Genomic DNA, 22,245 nt, shown 5'->3' with positions numbered 1-22,245 from the left:
CTATGTTAATTTTTTCTCTAAACATTGTGATAAAAATTAGAAAACTTTAAAACATGTTTATCCATTTAGTAACTATGTCTGACCTGAAATAGTACCCTTCCTATCCCTGGGATTGAATCAGATCACATAACTGTGAAATCTTTAATCTTCTTAGGTCGATAGAATCTTAGATAAATGGAGTAAGAATCCAAGATAGGAACAATAAGAATTTTAAGCTTACTATCTCAATTTTTGTCACCCTCAAACCTGTCAGATACTGTTATTATTCCTATTTTATAGATTTGAAACCGAAACACCTAGAGGGCAATGGGCATACCAGAATTCAAAACCATGGCAGAAACTGCTGTCAGACATAGTGGTGAAAGTAATGTGGAAACAGCAAGAAACAGGAGGGTAGAGAGATTCAGGAATCTAAAGCAGAAGATGGAGTAACAGAGACAGGATTTATCTTCTCAATTAGAGCAACCAACAAATAGACAAATATATGGAACAACGGCTGACAAGATAGTAGGCATCAGGAAATGAAAGTCAGATACCCCTGAAAGAAACAAATGACATGAGTCCCATGACTGTCCCAGCATGCTGACTTAAGAGAGTTTCCAGGCTGCAGTGCAGGAAGAAGAAACTCACATGGAATACAGTAGAATCCCTGAGTTAAGGAGATGATGATCCAGAGAGACAAAGCAAGAGTTTACAGGACAGAGTACAAGAAAAGCAAGAGTTGCATAGATAGAGAAGCAGAAAAATCTTCAGTTGACATTCTAAGAGTATTCAACTAAATATTTATCTGCTCACACATGTGAGGAAAATACCAGAGACCAAAGATAGAATCATGTGAAAGGATAAGAGTTAAGGGTACCTGGCATGCACAATGAGTCAGGAATCATGCCTGTTTCTCCAGTAAGATTGGAAAACAAACAAAAATCACAGGGAATTTGGGACGATTCATGGAAGAGTCATGTCTTAGTGATATGAAATAATTAGTTCTAGAATGAGCACTGCTTGGGTGAGGTCAAACAAATTCTAAAAGCAAGACCCAAAAGCATCACTCTGTTTGCAAGTAAGTTAACTGCATATCAAAGCAAAGCTAAAAAATAGAAGAATACAAAATTATCCTGCAATCAACAGGTAAAACTGATAATGTCTAGCGTTCAGTAAGTGGGTTATTAAGCCAGCCAAGAAACAGCAACATACAACCTATATGTGATAAAAAAATAAAAGCTGAAAACTGACACACATATTAGAATTAGCAGACAAAGGTGGTTGAATAACTATTAAATCTGTATTTCATATATTCAAAAGTAAAGTAGAAACACAAAACTTATGAAAAAAACCTCTTGAGATTCAAACTGTAATGTATAAGAAGACAAATACAGTGGGAATATGACATAAAGCTTGCAGAAGCATAGGTAGATGAACCTGAAGACATATAATAGAAACTAACCAGGTGAAATATAAGGAGAAAAGAAAACAAAAACATGAACAAGAAAGAAATAAAACATTAGTGAGTTATAGGACATCAAAAGTCACAAAATTAATGTTCTTGGATTCTCTGGAGGAGAGATAAGAAAAGGCAGAACAGAAAACATATATGAAAGAATGATGGTTGATCTTTTTTCCTAATTTGAAGAAATCTATAAGCCCACAAGCTCAAGAAGCTCAATGAACTTCAAGCACAAGGTAGTAGAAGAAATCTACACCAACACACATAATAATAAAACTGAATAAACAGGCCAGCGATCCACAAAAAATCTTAAAAGTAACTAAAGAAGAAAATGCATGTTTCATAGAGAAGTAAAAGTAAGAACGCAATAGATTCCTGGTTAGAAACTATGTGTTCAAGGGCCGGACACGGTGGCTCACTCCTGTAATCCCAGCACTTTGGGAGGCCAAGGCAGGTGGATCACGAGGTCAGGAAATAGAGACCATCCTGGCTAACACGGTGAAACTCCGTCTCCACTAAACGTACAAAAATTAGCGGGACGTGGTAGCCGGCTCCTGTAGTCCTAGCTACTCGGGAGGCTGAGACAGGAGAATGGAGTGAACCCGGGAGGTGGAGCTTGTAGTGAGCCGAGATCGCGCCACTGTACTCCAGTCTAGGCGAAGGAGTGAGACTCAGTTTCAAAAAATAAAAAAATTGTGTTCAAGGAAACAGTAAAAGAAAAAAAAAATGAAAACCTGTCATCCATGAATTATACTTTAATAGAAATACCTTTCAAAGTAAATACTTTTTTTTTCTGAAATAGACCACGTGAAATAATCACTAGCATACAAACATCTGACAACAATGTGAAAATCCTGTATGCTGAAAATTATAAAATATTGTTGGGAGATATTAAATAAGCCTAAATACATATAAATGGACAGACATACTATTTATGAGTTGGAAGAATAAATCTTGTTGAGATGTAAATTCTTCTCAAGTTAATCCACAGATTTGATGCTATCCCAATCAAAATCTCAATGGCTTATTTGTAAAAACTAAACCTATTATAAATTTCAGATGCAAAAGCAAAGGACCAAAAATAGCAAATCAAAGAAAAACAAAAATGGAAAAGCAGAGGTTGGTGAACATGCATCCATCATAATAGAAATGACATGAAAGAAATACAAACAGAAAAGCGACAAAAAAAAAAAAAAGCAAGCAAGCATTGATGAACCCATGAGACCACTTCAGGAGCCAAAAATATATGTAGTATAATAGAACTTAGATTACCTTGTTTCAAGACTTATAGCAAAAGTTATCAAGACAACATAGTTTAAAGATAGACAAAGTGGTCACTGGAATAGAACAGAGTCCAGAAATATACACTGTTAGGGCCCAGAAACCGATACTCTAAAATATGGCACTTTCACATGCTGAGCTGAAGAAGTCTCAAGGCCTCCAAGATCTCTCCCCTAATCCTGTTTCTCAGTCCTCTGTCAATCTCTAAGCACAGGATGAATTTATTCTCTAACGTCCTTATGTACATATCATCTAGACCCAACAAAGAAGAAAACAATTACCTCTGGTCTCTTCCCTGAGTTTTCATTAACTGAATGAACTCATATAGCAGGAAGAAAGACTGAAATCTGTCAATGCACATGGACAGACTTTTGTCACAAACCATTCTCTGCTCTGTGGGCCCAACGGATTTTGTTCCAGGCCACTGTATGTTACTCAAGCCCACTGAATTTCCCTAAAAATTATTTATTAACCCCTTAAAATTATCCACACTTACCCATCATGCTTTCCCCTAAAATGTAGGACTTATAACCATTTGTACCCCATTGTGTGGCGAGGCAGTCACTATTTGATTCTCCCTCATGCACAATAATAAATTTGTTTAACACTTCTCCTATTAATCTGCCTTTTGTCAGTTGACTTTTTTCAGTAAACCTTCCAAGGGTCAAAGGGAAGGTTTCCCTTGGCACCTACAACCCACATATAAATATACAACTACAACCAATTTTTGACAAAGGTTGAAGAGAAACTCAGTGGATGAAAGATTGTCTTTTTACAAAAGGCACTAGACCAACTGGTGTTCATATAAAACAAGTATACTTCAATCATTACTTTGCATCATACATAGATATTTTATTAAAAATAGATAATGAATCATAAAATTGAAAATTATAAAAGTTATAAAATAAAATATCTGAGAAAACCGTGACCCCAGCTAGGCAAAGATTTCCTTAGTAATGCACAAAAATAATAGTGTTTTGTCAAAATTAAAATAGTTTGCTCTATAAAACACACAAATATGAAAAGACAAACTATTCATTGAGTGAAAGTATTTACAAATTGTATGTCCCACAAAAGGACATGTATCCAGAATATAACAGTAAGTTTCAAAGTTTAATTTAAAAATAAGGCAAATATTTGAAAGAGTCACTTGATCAAATAAAATATAAACAAGGAAAATAAACACAATAGTGTTCACTATTGTCACTTCTTAAGGAAATGTAGCATAATACCACAAAGAGATACTGCTACACACTTACTGCAGTCATTAGATTAAAGAGACAAAATCACACTAAACGTTGGCAAAGATGTGAAAGATGTAGAATCTTCATATACTGCTAGTGGGGATATAAAATGGTACAATCACTTTGGACAAAGGCTGGCAGTTTTTTAAAAATTTCAGTATGTATGTAACATAATGTTCTAGCTATTCCAGTATTAGGTATTTACTCAGGAGAAATAAAAGAAAATGTCTATAGATGCTTATATATGAAGGTGCATTAGAGTTTTATTTGCAATAGCTAAAATCTGGATACAAATAAATGTTCATCAAAATAATTATAGTGTGGTTTATCTATTCAACAGAATATTAATCAGTGCCTCTGCACATTTGGACTATTATAACAAAATACCATAAACTGGCTGACTTATAAACAACAGAAATTTATTTCTCACAGTTCTGGAGTCTGGGAAGTTCAAGATTCAGGTGTCAGCAGATCAGGTGTCTGGTAAGGCTCCACTTTCTGATTCTTGGAATGGCACCTTCTTGCAGTGTCCTTACATGGACGAGACCAGCTAGCTCTCTAGGTTCTGTTTTCTGAGGGCACAAAACCAATTCATAAGGGCTGCACTCTCATGACCTAATCATCGCCTTGGGGGTCCGGATTTTAACACATGAATTTTGGGATGAATACAACCATTCAGAAATATTTAGCAATGAAAAAATGCAAGAATTATTGATACATGCTACAACATGGGTCTCAGAATAATTATGTTAAGTGAAGAAATACATACTGTATAACTCCAGAAAGCAAATCAATCATTGTCAGAGTATGGTGAGGGTAACTGAGGGGATAGCAGGGAAGGATTATGAAGGGGTATGGGGAAATAGGGTATGATTATTATATTCATTATCTTTATTGCAGTGATAGTATCACAGGTGTTGCATCTGTCACAAATGGTATACACACACACACACACACATACACACACACACATTTCCTGAGTTCAGAACTTGTACTCTACCCACTGTGCTCTGCTAACATTTTAAATCTGCAAAGATGCTGTCTTTCACAGCTGCATTCCTCCCTAATGGAACCTACGTCGGAGTCAATATCCAGAGAGGGCAGTTATTTTCTAAAGGGAAGCTTATGTGATTCACCGTTGCTTAGATTCCATTATTGAAGTGACAAGCAAGGTTGTCACTCACAGCTTGAGATATCTGGAAATCCACTTCATTTAAATCAGTACGTGAATTTCTGCAAGAGTTTTACTGGAAAGACGTTATAACAGTGTTCTCTTTTGGTCAGAACTATTGTTTACCACTTCCCTGCTACCACTCCAAATTCTATGTTTTTCTACTTTCCATGATGGCCAAGAGCCATATTGAAAGAGTCTGAGCAGCCTCCGTCCCAATCTATAGGTATATGTTAGCATGTTTAGAGAAAGTGATGGAAAGGTTCAACTGACTTTTAATTACAAAGGGATACTTCCAGGATTTGGAAGATAGAATTCATTAAGATGGAAGGAGAACCCAGGTAGGTAGAATGATTCCTGACAACTCTGGCGCTTGCAAAATTGCTCCCTGAATGTGAACAGGACTGTGAGAAATCAATCCTATGAAACTCTTTCTATATTTACATGAATTTTTGGCAGATGTAGTTAAGGTTATTTATCAGTTGACTTTAGGTTAATCAAAAAGGGGATAATTGGGATGAGTTTGAACTAATCATATGAGTCCTTAAATATTGGTCAGCAGATCAGAGATGGAGAAGTCAAAGATTAGGAAAAACAAAGCATTTCCCTGCTGGCTTTGAATGCATAACCCCCACTTTATGGAGAGGGCCATGTGGCAGAAATGGTGCACATCCACTTAGAGGCAAAAACAGTCCCTGGTTCATATCCAACAGTAAAATGGGGATATCAGTCCCAGCTGTAGGAAATTGAATTTTGCAAACCAACTCTATGAGCTTGGAAGAGAATCCTGAGCTTCAAGTGAAAACATAGCCCTAGATGACAACACAATTTCAACTACGTAAGACCCTGAGCACAGAATCCAGTCATGAAATGCCGGACTCCTGACTCATGGAATCTATAAGATAAAAAATTTTGTATTGTTTTAAGCTTCCAAGATTGTGATAAATTTTATATAGCAACAGGAAACTAATGAAAATGGTGATTAAACTACAATAGTAGTAAGCTGAGACCATATGACCTATCTGAAAGTAATATCACATGTGGAGTATCTCCTTGGGTCTCCTCGAGGCATGGCAAGACTTAATTCTCAAAATACTAAAAATAAGACCCTTATATGTTTAGTTATATATGGCTGAATTTAACTTAATTTGTTAATACTGGAATAAGCAGGGCAAAAAACAAAAACAAAACAATTGATTTAAATGAGAATATAAACAAAGCACAAAGAATGCTAGCATGAGACGATTGTCAATAAAATACAAAACTGGCTAGTCTCCTAGAAGATCTGGTGTCTGGTAACCTTCAGAGACACCTTCTCTAGCAGATGAAGAATCATTTTCACATTATCAATTTTCTACAAATTAACCGTGAATATAGAGTTTGCTTTCTAAACAATAGTAAATAGCAAGTCAAAAAAATTGGATTGTTCTAGTTCATTAACCCTAAGGAGATTTTATTAGACAGTGTTCTAATATGACATTGAAATGACATGCAATCCCTTTTCTCCTTTATTTCTAAGTTTTGAGTATGTCGTATTAGTGGATACTTTGAAGGTAGGACAAAGTGATGACTAAGAGCTTGCCCACTAACTTTTTTATAGTCCTATGTATTATTATGGCTCTGAAGATTAAAGTGACTGCAGATTTTCTGTAAGCTGAAAGAAGTCTAGGAATATTCAGAACTTGTAATAATCCACAACATAATTCACTATGTTATAATCTACTTGCGATAACTAAATACAAATTGCATTTCAATAAAAACTCTTTTGAAATTAGTTTATTTGTGCACTTAACAAATACATATTAGTAACAACAATAAAGACTTTCAATTTAACTCTCAAATTTAATGAAAATGTGTAGAAAAGTGATATTCCATACTACTTGTCTTAGAATTATAGTGAGGAATCTTTACCCCTTTAATGTTTTAAGATTTCTACCAATTAATTCATCATTCCCTTCAAGAACTGTTGTCTCAACTTTCATTTAATGTCTTAATGATCTCAATTTTCATCCACTTATTGTGATACCACAATCAAAATTTCGGTTCAATTCAGTAATATTTCTCTGGGAAAGTTGCCATCAATTAATTAATTGCTAAACTTCATCAAAACTAATTAAAAATCAATTCTTAACCGATTTCCTTTCTTTGCTCCTATAATATATTGTACTTACCTCCATGAGGACATAAGAGTACTTGCCTTTTACTGTTTTGTAATTGTTTCCTAGGATATTTCCTGAAAGTAAGGAAATATGAATTACTCATTTTTATTCACAGAATCCACCAGAACATTGTTACCTACCAGGCAGTCCTTAAATGAATGGGAGTAATTAAAGAGACAAGCGAAAGGAAAAATCTTATATTTCAATGTGTGATTTTTGGCCACGTCTATCAAGAAAACAATTTCTTGAGAACATTGGAACACCCTACGTTGAACTAACTAGCTTTTGAATTTTATTAAACTTGTGAAGCTTCTGTAGTTTGCTTGTTTTACCTAGTCTTTCTTTTCTTCTGGTCTTAGCTCTCTGGAAATCAAAGGCATGTAATTAAGCGATGCTTAGGGAATGAAATACAGTTACTTACTTTCCCCTTTGTTTCTTAAATCAACATTGTCATTTGTCATTTTAACTCAGTCTAACCCCAATTGATGTACATTTTATACTTATAGTTTAAATACAATAAATGAACAATAGATGCCTCTATATTCTAATAGAAATCTTTAAATAGTATAAACAAGTCACTAGCTCAATAATGATAAGTTGCTTACCACAAAGAATGTAGTGTAGAAATTGTAAAGCTTCATCTTTGTTTACACATATGAATTAATATTTTAAAATTTGCTCTTGGAGGATTTTGAACCAGTGTCCCTTTTTAAACTCCTTCACCTTGTACTAAATGAGAGCATCATCCCTAATATTGCTTTGCTCATCTCTATTTTCTGTTGAATGAATAAGCCTACCCTTTTTCAAATATGATTACCCTCTTCTTCCGTTTTACTATTCCTGTGGAATTAGATCTCCTTATCAAGTACAGCAGTTCAATAATAACTTTCCTTAAATAGGTACATGAAGGTCAACTTGAGACTTCCTTCTCCACAGGGATCAAAAAAAGGTATGAAATGCCATTACAGCCTAAATTCTGATTGTCTCTAACCAAGCGGAAGGTATTTTTATAAATAAATCTAGGTTTATAACAGATGGCTTAGCACAAGCAAAAAAGGGAATCAATAAGAAAAGTGAAAACAAGTATCAGTCAATGAATATTAACAGCTTAATATTAAAAAGACCATATGAATTCATAGCAACTGTATATACTATTATTTCAGAACCTTTATTTTTAATAAAGGAGAATATATTATTGTCATATGTGGTGCAGTTGGTTCTTTCAGTAGATGCTTATCTCTAACATCTGTTTTCATACAACTTAAACTACAGCAATTTACAGACATGACTATAAATAAACAGCATGCTTATATGTCTGCATATTTTGTAAGCCCTGTGAATACACCATTTATTGCTCTTACAATGATCAGAATGCCAAGAATTTTCAGTTCTACCACCTGCAATAGAATTTGTGTAAAATTATCTTTATAATTTCCCAGATGGTAAGATAGCGAAGTCTTTTGCACGTTTATGAATTTTTATGGCCTCTGATGTTTTTCTTTAAAAATGGATTGGATTTTTATCTTTGTATTGAATATCTTAATGCCAACAAACAGCTTAATGATAGAAAAGCTCCCTTGAAAGTGAATTAGAATTCAATTATTTTCCATCTCTATTTATAGGTTATGATAAGCTTTAGCTAAAAATATGATGGGTGGTCACATATTTCTGTAGGAACGAATGTCATATTGGACTGGCTGCTTTTGTTAATTTTGTGAAGATGGTTGCAGTCACATTCTGTCTTTTTCATATTCCTTGTTTGTCTCATATAATTAATCACTTAAGTGAAACCTGACTCTGTCTCTGAAAACATCTTTTACATGAAAATCCCACAGTGAAATATATGTAACGTGAGCTGTAGAGCCATGATTAAGTCATCAGTTAGACTCGTAATATCTAATCTCAACAATGCAGCCAGAGCAACATATTTCAAATATATCAGACTATCCTCACTTTTTTTCTCAGAACCCACCAGTGATGTCCTAAATTATTCAAGCACAAGTCCTCAGAAAGACTCTCTAGGATCAGATGCCCTTTCCCTCTCTAAACTCGCTGACTGGTCTCTAGACCTTGCTCATTCAGTGCCAGCCACAAAAATGTGCCTGAGTCTTTGCTCTTGTGGTATGTGTGTTTGTTTATTTTATTATTTTGTTAGTGGTTTTTTCCTCGTATATGTGTGTGTGTGTGTATGTGTGTGTGTATGTGTGACATGACAAAACCCATGTCTAGATCCATCATCTCCTCTTTTGGACCTTAACTGAAATATCACATTCTCTATGAGGGCTTCTCTGTCCACTGCCCTACCTAAAAATGCAACTTCTTTCTCAACATGTTATTTATTCCTTTGCCACTTAATGTTTTCCTTATCACTTATTATTTAACATAGTGTGTGTATGTCTGTTATGTTTCTTAATTATAGTGTTTAGTTTCTCTCTGCCCACTTGAATGTAAGCTCCAAGAGAGCAGGAATATTTGATCTGTTTACAGTAATAACTACTACATGGTAAGACTTTGTTAAATACTTATTGAATGAACTAATCAATGGGCGTATAGCATATTACCTAGTATGCTCTTATTTAAAAGAGTATATAGAGGTAATCTTTAAAATATTTTAATGCAAATACCTGTGTGTGTGTTCTAGTGAAATTAAGCTATAAAGATGCATTAGTCCTTTGGTTTCTGAATAAATCTAATGTTAAATATAAGAGTAGGAGATTGATTCAGCATTAGTTGGTAACACACTAAGAAAATTAATGGAAATTTTTATTCTTCTTCCACCAGTGATTCTATTCAAATTAGTTATGTTTTTATCCTAATTTTGATTCTTCTCCTTTGATTTAGATAGATTTTACATAATGGAAAGAAAATCATTTTATAGATGAATATTTTCTTTTGTCTTTGCTTAAATAATAACATTAAATTTGGTGTCCAGCTAACTATAAACATGTTAAAAATATTTTTCTTTTCTTCAGCTACATATAAAATTTTATTATAGCCTAATCACCTTTTAAAATTATAACAGCATTTTCTTCCCTTTATTTATGTTTTCTAGAATCTAGAGTGCATCCTAACTTTTCATAAACATCTATGGATTTGAGCTACTAGAGAAACCCTGAAGAAAATAAATGTTAATACAGTTTATGTTTTCTTTGTTTATTAAGGATGATTAAAATCTGACATGCCTAAGTGGAGGAGAAATTATAGAAGAATCTAACAGTAGACTTCTTTTTTCTTTGCAGTGGCACAATTATAGCTCACTGCAACCTCGAATTCAGGCACAAGTGATCCTCCTGCTTCAGCCTCCGTAGTAGCTAGGAGTACAGGTGTGTGTCACCACACCTGGCTATTTTTTTTTATTTTTATTTTTTTGAAGTGTCAGGGTCTGGCTATGTTGTTCAGTTTGGTCTCAAATTCCTAGCCTCAAGCCATCTTCCCTCCTTGGCCTCCCAAAGCATTGGGATTACAGGGGTGAACCACGGTACTGGGCTTAACCACAGACTTTTAAATATAGCACAGCCTCTGTATATAATCTAGTCTGACATCTTTCCTGCAAAGAAAACAATCTGAGGCCCCTGAATAATAAAATTAGTTAGTAGCACATGCAGGTCTAAATTCAGGTACTCTGATAGCTTGGTCCTGCACTTTTTTCATCTGATATAAAAGGGACTCAAAGAAACGGTTCCCTAAATTTGTCACATTCAACACTTAGAAAGTAACAGGTTAAAGTTTTTGTTTGTGTATTTGTTTGCTAGCATGAAGTCTTAGAACAGAGTCAAAGCCATTGAAGGTTTTAGAAAATTAGCTAAAGTTTTCATAACACAACAAATAATTAGATTAAATGAGAACTAATGTTTAAAAAATAATGAAAGAAAAATAGGAAAATGTAACATTTACTGTATTGACTATATTTCTCCTTTTTTTTCACTAAAAATATGTAATTCTTTTCTCAGTATATATTTTGTTTTAGGATTTTAACAATTACACAACATGATATATTTTCTTTGTACATATATACATGAATCTAGAATCAATTAGCAAATTTGTTTCATGTATCTTCTCCAGCCAATGTGTGAGTCACAATTCTACCATGGAATTCTACCATACACTGATTCGAGCAATGAATTTTAAAAGCCGTATGAATCATTATAAAGGTAGAATGTGTAAAAATAGTCCTGATGTGAAAGTCAATATTGCAGATATAATTTTAAACAAAAAATACAAACTACAACAAAATCAATTTTTAAAGTTATATATAAAGATAACAAGAAAATAGATTTTTTTTTTTTTTTTTTTTTTTTAGTTAGGATTTCACTCTGTCACCCAGGCTGGAGTGCAGTTGTGCAATCGTTTCTTGCTGCAACTTTGATCTCCTGAGCTTGAGTGATCTTCCGGCCTCAGCCTCCAAAGTAGCTGGGACTACATTCATGTGCCACCATGCATGGCTAATTTTTTCATTTAACTTTTTTGTAGCCACAAGGTCTGGCAATTTTGCTCAGGCTGGTCTTGAACTACTGGCCTCAAGCAGTCCTCCCACCTCATCTTCTTACAGTGCTGGAATCACAGATGTGAGCCATCATACCTGGCCAAGCACAATAGTTTCATCAGTATGCAAATGAGAAACTGTTGGAAGAGTTATTTTATAGGTCTTTAATAAGTAATAAGAAAACTGCTATAGTATTTCAATTTATTCTTAATATAAAATTGTCCTATAAATTTTAATATTAAAAATAATACATAAAATATTTATGTGAGGGTACCATCAGCAAGGTGACAGAAGAGGAAGCCTTGGCCCCTCCTTTGTTCCATGAATACAACAATTCAGGAAATTCATGGAAGCATTTTCTTTGTAGAAAATCAAGGACTTGTTAAGAGGCTTCTGCACCCCAGGTGAGTGTGAAACTAGACACATTAAGGCCAATATGGAAATTTGACACATCCTCTCACCAGAATCCCTACCCATGGTACGGTGTCATATAATCAACACAACCCACCCTCAGGTCTTTGCTTCTCCCTGAAGAGTGAAAGAGATGACCTGCATGTCCAGTGCTTCAACTTTTCCAGGGTCTCCACAGAGGAATGATTGCTGTCTTGCCAGTCTCAAAGCTCTGATGAAATCTGAAATAATCTAGCCATTGGGGAAAATAAAGATGGTAGTTTGGACTGGCAGTTGCCACAGCCCCTCCCCTGGACTCAGCAGATAGCTAGCAGATGAAAAATCCCAGCTCCCAGGCTTTCCTTGGAGAATGAAAGATTTGGTTTTAATGAAAAATGCCCGAATTTTTCAGGAGCTTCCCAAAGGACTAGTTTCTGTCTTGCCAGTCTCCCAGTACTACAACACTTGGCATATTCTAGTTACCTTGGGGCCAGTGACAACAAAGATGATGGTTTGATCTAGCTTGCAGCTAGTTGCCACACCCTCCCCCAAGCTTAGCACAGAGCAAACAGGTAAACACCAAAACAAATGAGATCCCAACTTCACTCCAGGAGGGAAAGAGTTGTACAGGGTGCAAATGACCCAACTTTTCTGGGGGCTGACTGAAGAACTGTTCTCAGGGCTTGTCTTGGAGCACTGACAGGACCCGGCATACTGTAGACCCGTGGGGGCCAACGAGAACAAAGAAAGTGGGTTTTATTAGCACAAAGGAATGAGAGGCCTGCAAAATCCCTGAACAGGCTTATTGGTGAAGACCTTATCCCGTATGAGGCCAGTCTGTGAAGACTACAAGAGGTGCCTTCTTTGTCTAATGTGCAGACACCAACACAGAGAGACAAGGATAAAGAAAAAACAGGGAAATATGTTTTAAATAAGGGAACAAAATAAATAGCTGGAAACTAACTTTAGCAAAGGGAGGTGTATAATTTACCTGAGAGAAAATTAAAAGTAACTGTCATAGATGTTTACTGAGGATAGGAGAAAAATGCATGAACAAAGTGGGAATTTTCTACAAAGAGAAAATATTAAAAGTACAAAATAGAAATCATGGAGGTGAAGAATACAATATCTGAACTGAAAAGAAATCCCTAGAGGGTTTCAACAGCAGACTAGGTAAAGCAATAGAAAGGACCAGTGAAGTTGGAAACAGATTATTGCAGAAGGAGTGAAGAAAGATAAAAGAATTACGGGACACCATTATATAAACACACACACACACACACACACACACACATATATTCATTTATATATATATAAAAAATGGTAGTGCCAGGGGGTAAAAAAGAGAGAGAAGTTACCCAAAAGATTATTCAAAGAAATAATGACAGAAAACTTAACCAAATCTTGGGAAGAAAATAGACATTCAGAGAATTTAGGAAGCCCAAAGAAACCCAACTAAAATAAACTCAAAGAAATACATACTGAGCCACATTGAAATCAAATTGTCAAAAATTAAAGACAATGAAAAAATTCTGGAATTAGCAGAAAAAAGTGACTTGTCACATACAGGGGAACCCCTTCCTCTCATAAGACTACCAACAGAATTTTCATCAGAAATCTCACAGGGCAGAAGGGACTGGGATGATACTCAGAGTTTACCTCTTATCCATGATCTTGCTTTTTACTGTTTCACTTATACATGGTCAACCGCAGTTTGAAAATATTAGTCTTCTGATAGAATGAGAGACAGGAAGACCACAATCACATAACTTTTATTACAGTATAACATTTTAATTGTTCTAGTTTATTGTTAATTACTGTGCATATTTTATACATTAAATTTCATCATAGGTGTGTATGTATAGAAAAAAACATAATATTTATAGGATTTGATACTATCTTCAGTTTCCGGTATCCACGGGATGTTGAGACAGATATCCCCAGTGAATAAGGGGAAACTACTACATTCAAAGAGCTGAAAGAACAAAACTGCCAAACTAGAATACTATACCTGGCAAAATTTTAATTCATAAGTGAAGGAGAGATAAAGATTTTGCCAGGCAAACTAAAGCAGAGGGAATTAATCACTAGACCTACCTTATAAGAAATACTAAAGGGAGTTCTTTTTTTTAAATTTTGAGTTCCAAGATACATGTGCAGAATGTGCAGGTGTGTTAGGTAGCTGTATATGTGCCATGGTGGTTTGCTGCACCTATCAACACATCATGTAGGTTTTAAGCCCCACATGCATTAGGTATTTGATCTAATGCTCTTCCTCCCCTTCCCCTCCATCCCCAATAGGCCCCACTGTGTGTTGTTCCCCTCCCTAGGTCCATGTGTTCTCATTGTTCAGCTTCCACTTACGAGTGAGAACATGAGGTGGTTGGTTTTCTGTCCCTCTGTTAGTTTGTTGAAAATGATAGCTTCCAGCTTCACCCATTTCCCTTCAAAGAACATGATCTCATTCTTTTTTATGGCTGCATAATATATTCCATACTGTATATGTACCACATTTTCTTTATCCAGTCTGTCATCGATGGGCATTTGGGTTTGTTACGAGTCTTTGCTATTGTAAATAGTGCTGCAATTAAGATACTTGTGAATATGTTTTTACAGTAGAATGATTTATCATCCTTTGTGTATATTCCCAGTAATGGGATTGCTGGATCAAATGGTATTTCTGGTTCTAGATCTTTGAGGAATCGCCACACTGTCTTCCACAATGGTTGAACAAATTTAATACTCCCACCAACAGTGTAAAAGCATTCCCATTTTCCCACAGCCTCGCCAGCATCTCTTGTTTCCTGACTTTTTAATAATTGACATTCTGACTGGCCTGAGATGGTATCTCATTGTGGTTTTGATTTGCATTCCTCTAATGACCAATGATGATGGGCTTCTTTTCATATGTTTGTTAGCCACATACATAACATGTCTTCTTTTGAGAAGGGCCCGTTCATCCGTTCATATCCTTTGCCTACTTTTGAATGGGGTTGTTTATTTATTGTAAATTTGTTTAAGTTCCTTGTAGATTCTGGATATTAGACATTTGTCAAATGGGTAGATTGCAAAAATTTTCTCCCATTCTCTAGGTTGCCTGTTCACTCTGATGCTAGTTTCTTTTGTTGTGCAGAAGCTCTTTTGTTTAATTAGATCCCATTTGTCAATTTTGGCCTTTGTTGAAATTTTTTTGGATATTTTAGTCATGAACTGGCTAGCCATATGCAGAAAACTGAAATTGGACCCCTTCCTCACACCTCATACAAAAACTAACTCAAGATGGATTAAAATTTAAATATAAAACCCCAAATCATAAAAATCCTAGAAGAGCCAGGCGCGGTGGCTCACGCCTGTAATCCCAGCACTTTGGGAGGCCGAGGCGGGTGAATCACAAGGTCAGGAGATCGAGACCACGGTGAAACCCCGTCTCTACTAAAAATAAAAAAAATTAGCCGGGCGCGGTTGTGGGCGCCTGTAGTCCCAGCTACTCGGGAGGCTGAGGCAGGAGAATGGCGTGAACCCAGGAGGCGGAGCTTGCAGTGAGCCGAGATCGCGCCACTGCACTCCAGCCTGGGCTGGGCGACAGAGCAAGACTCCGTCTCAAAAAAAAAAAAAAAAAAAAAAAACCCTAGAAGAAAACCTAGGCAATACCATTCAGGACGTAGGCTTGGGCAAAGGGAGTTATTTAAGTTAAAAAAAAAAAAAAAAAAGATACTAACAAATAATATGATAGCATAACAAAGGAAAAAACTCATGGTTTTATTAAGTATAAAGATAAATACAGAATACTACATAACTCATGGTGGCTTGTAAATCACTTTTAGAGCCAGTGTAAAAGTTGGAAAACAAAAGCATTCAAAATAGCTATTAATAAAAAGAAAAATTAATGGTATACAATATAAATAAATATAATTTTGTCATCAGTATCATAAAGTGTATGAATAAGATAACTGAAATTGTAAAATTTTTTGTATACAAGCATAAGTTGTTATCAGATTAAAATGAACTGTTAAAACCATAAGATATTTCATGTAAACCCCACAGTAACTATGAATACAATACCTATAGAAGATGCACAAAGGAAAAAGAGAAAATAAAACATACCAATAAAAAATATGAAACACAAAAGACAAGAGAAAGAAGAAAGAGAGGAACAAAAACTAAGAAAAAAACAGAAACAAGTTAACAGTAGTAGCAATTACCTATCGATAATTATTTTAAGTGTGAATGAATAAGACTCCCCTATCAAAAGACATAGAATGCTTTCTAAATTGCTTAAGTTCCTTATAGACTCTGGGTATTAGACTTCCGTTGGATGAATAGTTTGTGAATATTTTCTCCCATTCTGTAGGTTGATAGTTTATTTTGCTATGCAGAATCTCTTCAGTTTAGTTAGGTCCCACTTGTCAGTTTTTGTTTTTGTTACAGTTGCTTTTAGGGATTTAGCCAAAAATCATTTGCTAATGCTGATGTCAAGAATGGTATTTTCTAGGTTTTCTTCTCATATTTTTATAATGTGAGGTCTTACATTTAAATCTTTTATCCATCTTGAGTTAATTTTTGTATATGTTGAAAGGTAAGGGTCTACTTTTACTCTTCTGCATGTGGCTAGCCAGTTATCACAGCACCATTTATTGAATAGGTTATTTTCCCTATTGCTTGCTTTTGTCAGCCTTCTCAAAGATCAGATGATTGTATATGTGTGGCTTTATTTCTGGGGTCTCAATTCTGCTCCATTAGTCGATGTGTCTCTTTTTATCCCAGTACCATGCTCTTTTAGTTACTGTAGCCTTGTAGTAGGGTTTGAAGTCAGCTAGTGTGATGCTTCCAGTTTTGTTCTTTTTGCTTAGGATTGCTTTGGTTATTTGGACTCCTTTTTGTTACATATGAATTTTAGAATAGATTTTCCTAATTCTACGAAGAATAATGTTGGTAGTTTGATAGGAATAGTGTTGAATCTGTAAATTGATTTGGGCAGTGTGGACATTTTAATGATACTGATTATTTCAGTCAATGAGCATGAAATGTTTTTCCATCTATTTGTGTCATCTCTGATTTCTTTCAGCAGTGTTTCATCATTCTCCTTGTACAGATCTTCAACCACTTTGGTTTGCTGTATTCTCAATTAAAAAATGGGCAAAGGGTCAGGTGCAGTGTCTCATGCCTGGAATCCCAGCACTTTGGGAGGCCAAGGCAAGTGGATCACATGAAGTCAGGAGATTGAGACCAGCCTGGCCATGTTTTGATGACAAAACACCATCTCTACTAAAAACACAAAAATTAGCCAGGTGTGGTTGTGCAGGCTTGTAATCCCAGCTACTTGGGAGACTGAGGCAGGAGAATCACTTGAACAGGGGAGGCAGAAGTTTCAGGAGCCGAGATTGCACCATTGCACCCCAGCCTGGGCAACAAAGCAATGACTCCATTAAAAAAAAAAAAAATGGCAAAGGGCATGAACAGACACTTCTCAAAAGAAGATATACAAGTGGCCAGTAAACATATGAAAACCATGCTCATCCTAACTAATCAACAGAGAAATGCAAATCAAAACCACAATGAGATACTACATCACACAAGTCAGAATGGCTGTTACTAAAAAGTTGAACACACACACACCACACAAACACACATACACACATAATGGTGAGGCTACAGAAAAAAGGGAATACTTCTACACTGTTACGTGGAAATGCAATTTAGTTTAGCCACTGTAGAATGCAGTTTAGAGATTTCTCAAAGAACTTAAAACAGAATTACCATTCAACCTAGCAATGTTTTTATTGGGTATATAAGCAAAGGAAAATAGGTCATTATACCCAAAAGACACACACTCTAGTATGTTCATCACCTCACTATTTACAAAAGCAAAGACATGGAAGCAACGTAGATCCCCATCAGTATTGAATTGGATAAAAAAAAATTTTTACGTATAGACCAAAGAATACTATGCAGCCATAAAAAAAGAACAAAATCACATTCTCTGCATCAAGAAGTATGGAGCTGGAGGCCATCATCCTAAGCAAACTACTGCAGGAACAGAAAACCAAGTAGCATATGTTCTCACTACTAAGAAGGATACAAACATTGACCACAAGTGGACAAAAGCATAGAAAGAATCAAGACTGCAGACTACTAGAGGGGGTAGAAAAGCAAGGGGCATGATTTTGGGGTGTATTGGTTTTTGGGTGCAATATGCCCTGAAGCAAACCTGCAAATGTAACACTGGTATCTAAAATAAAATTTGAAATTAAAAAAAAAAAAAAACTCAGAGTGGTGGAATAAATTTTTTTTTTTAAGCCAACGACAAAAAAAAACAAGACAAAAATGAAAATCTAACTACATGTTGTCTACAATAAATCTGCTTTAGGTTTAAGGATATACATAGCCTAAAAGTAAGGAATAAAAAAATATATATACTTCATGCAAATAGTAATCAAAAGAGAGAAGTCACATAAGTGGTTTTACTTGTATCAGACAAAATGGATTTCCAGTCAAAATTTGTCACAAGAGACAAAGAAGGACATAATGGTAAAGGGGCCAATTTACTGGAAGATATAACAATTATAAATATATATGCACTCAACATCAGAGCACTTAAATCTCTAAAGCAAATATTGACAGAACTGAAGGGAGAAATAGATAGCAGTATGATAATAGAGACTTTAATAGTTCATATTCCATAATTAATATAACTAGATAGAAAATAAAATAGCAACCTTTAGCAGCAATATACACACAAACTTCAACTTACAATGGTTCTACTAATTAATTTTTCAACTTACCATGTGTTTTTTGGAACTTAACTCCATGGTAAAAAGAGGAGAATCTGATCTTATGATGATTTGACTTATAATACTTTGACCTCATGGTACACTTAATTAAGGTAATGAGTGCATTTTTGACTTACAGTTGGTTGCTCAGGGCATAACCCATCTTAAATCAGGGAGAATTTGTAGACCAAATGGACATACCAGATCTTTGCATAACATTCTACCCAACAGTAGCTGAATATACATTCTTCTCAAGCACAGGGAAACTTCTCCAGGATAGATCACATGTTCAATTACAAAACAAGACTTAATATACTTATAAAATCCGAAGTTATACCAAGTTATCTTTTCTAACCAAAATTGAATTCTACTAAACATCAGTAACATACGGAGAACTGGAAATTTTCAACTAAGAAGAAATTAAGCAACACATCTTCACCCCTGGATAATCAATGAGTCAAAGAAAAAAATTAAAAGAAAAACTAGAAAATAACTTTTAACAAATAAAAGTAAAATAACAAAACACTGAAACTTATGAGATGCAGCAAAAGCAGACTACAAGGAACATTTATGGTGATGTATCTACTTTGAAACATAAGAAAAATGCTACATAAGCAATCTAACTTTATACCTCAAGGAATTAGTAAAAGAAGAAGAAAGTATTCACAAATCTAGCAAATGGAAGGAAATAATAAAATTATAAAAGAAACAGAGTACAAAGAGAGTAGAAAAAATAAAACTAAGAGTTTGGTTTTGAAAAAGATAAACAAGTTGACAACCCTTTTTCTAGACTAACTGGAAAAGATTCCAAATAAATCAGAAATAAGAGAGGAAAATTCAGACATTATAACTGATGCCATAAAACTTAAGGATCATAAGATACATGTATGAACAATTATACACGAAAAACTAGATAATTTAAAAGAAATAAACTTTTAAAACATACATCCTACCAAAACTAAATTTTCAAGGTACAGAAAGTCTGAAAGACCTGTATATAGTATGAAGCTTATAATAGTAAATAACAAATTTCCATTTTAAAAAAGCTGCGGACCAAATGGTATCACTGGTGAATTCTACCTAACATTCAGAGATTTTCATTCCTTACTGTTTGAGGATTGTTTTTGAACAATCTCAAACTTTTCCAAAAATTCCAAAAATTCAAGAGAAGAGAACACTTTCAAACTAAATTTATGAGGCCTGCATCACCCTAACACCAAAGCCCGACAAAGACACTACTAGAAAATCAAACAATGGGCCAATATCCCTGATAAATATAGATGTAAAAGTTCTTGACAAAATAGTAATAAATGGAATTCAACAGCATCTTGAAAGGATTATACACCATGACCAAGTAAGGTATATGCTTAGGATGCAAAGATAGTTCAGCATATCAAAATTAACTAATGTGATACACCATATTAACAGATTGAAAGATAAAAATTATACAATCATATCAATAGGTACAAAAAAGTATTTGATAAAATTTTACATCTTTTTTATGATAAAAACTTTCAACAAAACTAGGACTGGGAGGAAATTACTAATGAAGACCAAATATGACAATCCCACAGCTAGCATTTTATTCAATAACAAAAAGTTGAAAGGCTTTTCTCTGAGATCACAAACAAGGCAAGGATGCCCACTCTCACCACTTCTATTCAACATAGCACTGAAAGTCTTAGCTAGAGTAATTAAGCAAGAACAAGAAATAATGTCTACCAAATCAAAAACGAATAAGTGAAATTGTCCCTTTACACATGACATGACCTTGTATATAGAAACCAGTCAAAACCCCATTTAAAAACTTTCAGAAATAATAAATGAATTAAGAGAACTTGCAGGATATACATTCAATATTTATGTATCAATTGTATTTAGATACACTAACAACACATTGAAAATGAAACTGTGACAATAATTCCATTTACAATAGCACAAAAAAGTATGATTAGGATTAAACTTAAGTAAATGAGCAACTCATAAACTAAAAACTAGAAAACAGTGATGAAACATTAAACAATCCAAAGAAATGGAAAGATATATTTATGAATTGGAATTTTTAATATTGTGAAATTGTCTATGCTAACTGAAACAATTTATGGATTCAATGCAATTCTTATCAAAATCTCAATAGCAATTATTTATCAAAAATTCATATGAAACCAAAAAAGGATGCCAAATAGTCAAATAAATCTTAAGAAAGAGCAGCAAAGCTGGAGGCATCACATTCCCTGATTTCAAGCAATACAAAGCTACAGCAATTAAAAATAATATGGTACTGGCATAAACACAGACACGCAGGTCAGGGGAACAGAATAGAGAGCCCAGAAATAAAACCACACATATACAGACAACTAAATTTCAACAAAGTTGCCAGGAGTACACAATGAAGATAGGATAGCCACTTGAACAAATGGTGTTGGGGTAACTGGAAATCCATATGCAAAAGAAAAATGTTGAACCTTGTATCACATTACAAAAAATTCAAAATAAAGACTTAAAATCTGAAACTGTAAAACTTATAGAAGAAAACATAACATAAAAACTTTATGACATTGGCCTTGGCATTACTATGACCTCACATCTGTTAAGATAGCTATTATCAAAACAACAAAGGCCCAGTGTTTGTGAGGATGTGGAGAAATTGGAAACCTAATATACTGCTGGTGAGAATACAGTATGTGATTCATACAGCTGGTGAGAATGGTTCAGCCACTACTTAAAACAGCATGGAGGCGTCTCAAAAAATTCAAAATGGAACTACTATATAATACAACAATTCCACTGCTTCTGGGTATTTATCCAAAAGAATTGAAATCAGAATATTCAAGAGATATTAGCACTCTCATATTTATTTGTAGCACTATTTGCTATAGCTAAGAAGTGAAAGCAACCTAAATGTCCACTGATGGATGAATGGTGACATATACAAGAAATATTATCCAGCCTTAAAAAAGAAAGAGATTCTGCAATATGTGACAACATGAAGAACCTGGTGGACATCATGTGAAGAGGAATAGGTTAGTCACCAAAGGACAAATATTGCATGATTCCATTTATACAGTTAAATTTATAGAATCAAGGGAGTGGAATGGTGGTTGACAGGGCTGAGAGGGGGAAATGGGAAATTGTTAATTAGCGGTATAAAATATGATTTGTACAATATAAAGAAGTTATAGAGGTCTTCTGAACAACATTGTGTGGATAGTTCACATTATGTTTTATACACTTACAATGTATTAGTAGGGGAGCTATCATACTGTGTTTTTTCCACAATGAAATAAATTTTTTTTAAATTTA

General features: G+C 34.6%; 1 long non-coding RNA gene across 3 annotated transcripts in view; it reads left to right on the top strand.

Moving 5' to 3' along the window:
* LOC105477426 (uncharacterized) overlaps positions 1-22,245 on the top strand; it is a 213,669-nt gene that overhangs the window by 120,744 nt on the left and 70,680 nt on the right. For 2 of the 3 annotated variants that reach the window (XR_011620406.1, XR_011620407.1), the window contains one exon: positions 8,199-8,248. The exons of the other annotated variant lie outside the window; for it this stretch is intronic. This is a non-coding gene — a long non-coding RNA (uncharacterized lncRNA). The remainder of the gene's footprint in view (positions 1-8,198; positions 8,249-22,245) is intronic. 3 annotated transcript variants of the gene reach the window in all.

This window comes from Macaca nemestrina, chromosome 2, assembly GCF_043159975.1.
Source record: "Macaca nemestrina isolate mMacNem1 chromosome 2, mMacNem.hap1, whole genome shotgun sequence".
In the NCBI taxonomy this organism is placed as follows: domain Eukaryota; kingdom Metazoa; phylum Chordata; class Mammalia; order Primates; family Cercopithecidae; genus Macaca; species Macaca nemestrina.
Note: the sequence above shows the minus strand (reverse complement) of the source record. Positions and strands in the feature narration are given on the sequence as shown.